The sequence below is a fragment of the Oncorhynchus gorbuscha genome, unplaced genomic scaffold (assembly GCF_021184085.1).
Source record: "Oncorhynchus gorbuscha isolate QuinsamMale2020 ecotype Even-year unplaced genomic scaffold, OgorEven_v1.0 Un_scaffold_5611, whole genome shotgun sequence".
Taxonomy (NCBI): Eukaryota; Metazoa; Chordata; class Actinopteri; order Salmoniformes; family Salmonidae; genus Oncorhynchus; species Oncorhynchus gorbuscha.
Window position 1 is genome coordinate 7,647 of NW_025749374.1, and position 4,854 is coordinate 12,500.

At 44.5% G+C, this 4,854-nt stretch overlaps 1 long non-coding RNA gene across 1 annotated transcript in view; it reads right to left on the bottom strand.

Moving 5' to 3' along the window:
• Positions 1–1,886: 1,886 nt before the first annotated feature.
• Positions 1,887–4,854, bottom strand: part of LOC124029132 — a 3,580-nt gene continuing 612 nt past the window's right edge. Inside the window, exons 2-4 of the long non-coding RNA XR_006837726.1 lie at positions 4,036–4,102; positions 3,856–3,933; positions 1,887–1,900 (exon numbers count right to left, since the gene is read on the bottom strand). This is a non-coding gene — a long non-coding RNA (uncharacterized LOC124029132). The remainder of the gene's footprint in view (positions 1,901–3,855; positions 3,934–4,035; positions 4,103–4,854) is intronic.

A 4,854-nucleotide genomic window follows, 5' to 3' on the forward strand; every position in this document is an offset into this window, starting at 1 on the left:
GTGGTGCAGTAATGTTATACGTGGTGGTGGTGTAATGTAATGTTAGATGTGGTGGTGCAGTAATGTAATGTTATACGTGGTGGTGGTGTAATGTAATGTTATACGTGGTGGTGGTGTAATGTAATGTTATACGTATTGGTGCTGTAATGTAATGTTATACGTGGTGGTGCTGTAATGTAGTGTTATAATGCGTGGTGGTGCTGTAATGTAATGTTATACGTGGTGGTGCTGTAATGTAATGTTATACGTGGTGGTGCTGTAATGTAATGTTATACGTGGTGGTGCTGTAATGTAATGTTATATGTGGTGGTGCTGTAATGTAATGTTATATGTGGTGGTGCTGTAATGTAATGTTATACGTGGTGGTGCTGCAATGTAATGTTATACGCGTGGTGGTGCAGTAATGTTATACGTGGTGGTGCTGTAATGTAATGTTATATGTGGTGGTGCTGTAATGTAATGTTATACGTGGTGGTGCTGTAATGTTTACATGGTGGTGTTGTAATGTAATGTTATTCGTGGTGGTGCAGTAATGTAATGTTATACGTGGTGGTGCAGTAATGTAATGTTATTCGTGGTGGTGCAGTAATGTAATGTTATACGTGGTGGTGCTGTAATGTAATACGTGGTGGTGCAGTAATGTAATGTTATACGTGGTGGTGCTGTAATGTAATGTTATACGTGGTGGTGCTGTAATGTTATACGTGGTGGTGCTGTAATGTTATACGTGGTGGTGCAGTAATGTAATGTTATACGTGGTGGTGCTGTAATGTTATACGTGGTGGTGCAGTAATGTTATATACGTGGTGGTGCAGTAATGTAATGTTATACGTGGTGGTGCTGTAATGTTATACGTGGTGGTGCTGTAATGTAATGTTATACGTAGTGGTGCAGTAATGTAATGTTATACGTGGTGGTGCAGTAATATAATGTTATGGTGGTGCTGTTATACGTGGTGGTGCTGTAATGTAATGTTGTAACGTGGTAGTGATGTAATGTAATGTTATACGTGGTGGTGCAGTAATGTAATGTTATACGTGGTGTTGTAATGTAATGTTATTCGTGGTGGTGCAGTAATGTAATGTTTATACGTGGTGGTGCAGTAATGTAATGTTATACGTGGTGGTGCTGTAATGTAATGTTATACGTGGTGGTGTTGTAATGTAATGTTATACGTGGTGGTGCTGTAATGTAATGTTATACGTGGTGGTGCAGTAATGTAATGTTATACGTGGTGGTGCTGTAATGTTATATACGTGGTGGTGCTGTAATGTTATATACGTGGTGGTGCAGTAATGTTATATCGTGGTGGTGCTGTAATGTAATGTTATATGTGGTGGTGCAGTAATGTTATACGTGGTGGTGCAGTAATGTACTGTTATACGTGGTGGTGCATGTAATGTTATACGTGGTGGTGCAGTAATGTAATGTTATACGTGGTGGTGGTGTAATGTAATGTTATACGTGGTGGTGCAGTAATGTTATACGTGGTGCGCTGGTGTAATGTTATACTGGTGGTGCTGTAATGTTATACGTGGTGTGCAGTAATGTAATGTTATACGTGTGTGGTAATGTAGAAAGGCTAATGTTGTGCAGTAAGATATACTTCGGTGGTCAGTAATGGCATTGTGGGTGGTGAGTAATGTTGTGTATGTGTCGGGGGAGTAATGTTAGTGCAGTGTAGTGTTGGGTAGTTCTCACCATATCTCTGAGTTGATGGGGCTCTGAGGTGCAGTAATGTTGTGTGTTGGGGGGGATGTGTAGTGTTAGATGTGGTGGTTAGGGTAATGTTGGGATAGTTCTCAATGTAATGTTATCTCTGGTGGTGTAGGGTAATCTCCAGGGTGGCTGGTTTCTCAAGAGCTATAAGAGATGGTCTGTAATGTAACTCATACTGTTCCTATAGGAGATGGAGGGAGAGTGGGGAAGGGAATGTTAGGGGTGGTGTAATGTAATGTTAGAGGGTGGTGCTGTAATGGGACAGGTGGTGCTGTAATGTAATGTTATAACACTGGTCTTCATGTTAAACCATAACAAGGCCCAGATACTGTAGGATATTGGTAATGAACCCGGACTAATGTTGGTAGAGATATCAACATTCTTGGCATTGTGGGTCCCTGAGGAGCTGTTGTGTTTTGAAAAAGGTAAAGTTTTGCTATGAGTCAGTGAGGTAATCTAGGTAACCACAGGCTGAGTTTACCCCCCACAGACGGGCAGGCCCACAGCGTTCTAATGCCCACTGGGATTATACAGCAACACAAGAACACTATGAAGACAGCACTTATATACATATTAAACCATGGAGACGCAGACACAGCAACACTATGAAGACAGCACTTATATACATATTAAACCATGGAGGCATAGACAAAGCAACACAGAACACTATGAAGACAGCACTTATATAAGTTAAACCATGGAGACGCAGACAAAGCAACACAGGACGCCACATTACCTTGAGTCTGAACAGCTGAACGCCACATTACCTTGGTTAAACACCATAACAAGACCACATTACCTGGGTCTGAACATATTCCACATTACCTGGGCTACAGCAGGGAAACGCCACATTACCTTTCCTATTGACCTACCTGGGTCTGAAAGCTGAACGCCAAATTACCTTTGAAAAACGCCAAAGTTTTGGTCTGAACAGTGACGGTAATACCTGGGTAACTGAACAGCTGTTTACGCCACATTACAGGGCTGGCCCTGAACAGCTAATGCCCTGGGATTGAACAGCAACACAGAACACTATGAAACAGCTGAACGCCATATTACCTTGGAGAAGGCAGACACGCAACACTACCTGAAGGTCAGCACAGCAGATACATATTAAACCTGGGTCGAACAGACAAAGCAACACATTACCTATGAACAGCACTTATATACACATTACCATGGAGACAGAACAGCTGAACGCCACATTACCTGGGTCTGAACAGCTGAACGCCACATTACCTGGGTCTGAACAGCTGGGCATACATTACCTGGGTCTGAACAGCTGAACGCCACATTACAGTGGTCTGAACAGCTGACGCCACATTACCTGGGTCTGAACAGCTGAACGCCACATTACATTGGTCTGAACAGCTGAACGCCACATTACCTGGGTCTGAACAGCTGAACGCCACATTACCTGGGTCTGAACAGCTGAACGCCACATTACCTGGGTCTGAACAGCTGAACGCTACATTACCTGGGTCTGAACAGCTGAATGCCACATTACCTGGGTCTGAACAGCTGAATGCCACATTACCTGGGTCTGAACAGCTGAACGCCACATTACCTGGGTCTGAACAGCTGAGCTTAGCCGCATTACCTGGGTCTGAACAGCTGAACGCCATTACCTGGGTCTGAACGGCTGAACGCCACATACCTGGGTCTGAACAGCTGGCAGCCACATTACCTTGGTCTGAACAGCAGACGCCACATTACCTTGGTCTGAACAGCAGAACGCCACATTACCTTGGTCTGAACAGCTGAACGCCACATTACCTTGGTCTGAACAGCTGAACGCCACATTACCTTGGTCTGAACGCCACATTACCTTGGTCTGAACGCCACATTACCTTGGTCTGAACAGCTGAACGCCACATTGCCTTGGTCTGAACGCATACATTACATTGGTCTGAACAGCTGAACGCCACATTACCTGGGTCTGAACAGCAGAAACGCCACATTACCTGGGTCTGAACAGCTGAACGCCACATTACCTTGGTCTGAACGCCACATTACCTGGGTCTGAACAGCTGAACGCCACATTACCTGGGTCTGAACAGCTGAACGCCACATTACCTTGGTCTGAACAGCTGAACGCCACATTACCTTGGTCTGAACAGCAGAATGCCACATTACCTTGGTCTGAACAGCAGAATGCCTCTGTGTTCTCATCTCCTGAATCAGCCGGAACACGTTGAAGTCTTCTGGAATCTTCTACAAACCAACAAGAACAATACACTCAGTGGTCTATCTGTGCTCCAGGAAACAGCAAAAGCAACAATTTGAGTGTGTGTGTGTGTTTCATATTGTACGTACCCCAGCCTTTAGTAGGTTCCATGTGTAGTCTATAGCACAGATGGCACCTGTCCTCCCACAGCCAGCACTGTCAACACACAACAACAATCAGAAAGAAACAGAATGCACAGCCTAGAGACACACAGACTACATCTCACAGCTTCCATTAGGTTTGGTGGATTTATAGCCTAGAGACACACAGACTACATCTCACAGCTTCCATTAGGCTTGGTGGATTTACAGCCTAGAGACACACAGACTACATCTCATAGCTTCCATAAGGCTTGGTGGATTTACAGCCTAGAGACACACAGACTACATCTCACAGCTTCCATAAGGCTTGGTGGATTTACAGCCTAGAGACACACAGACTACATCTCACAGCTTCCATAAGGCTTGGTGGATTTACAGCCTAGAGACATACAGACTACATCTCACAGCTTCCATTAGGCTTGGTGGATTTACAGCCTAGAGACACACAGACTACATCTCACAGCGTCCATAAAGCTTGGTGGATTTACAGCCTAGAGACACACAGACTACATCTCACAGCTTCCATAAGGCTTGGTGGATTTACAGCCTAGAGACACACAGACTACATCTCACAGCTTCCATAAGGCTTGGTGGATTTACAGCCTAGAGACACACAGACTACATCTCACAGCTTCCATAAGGCTTGGTGGATTTACAGCCTAGAGACACACAGACCCCATCTCACAGCTTCCATTAGGCTTGGTGGATTTACAGCCTAGAGACACAGACTACATCTCACAGCTTCCATTAGGCTTGGTGGATTTACAGCCTAGAGACACACAGACTACATCTCACAGCTTCCATTAG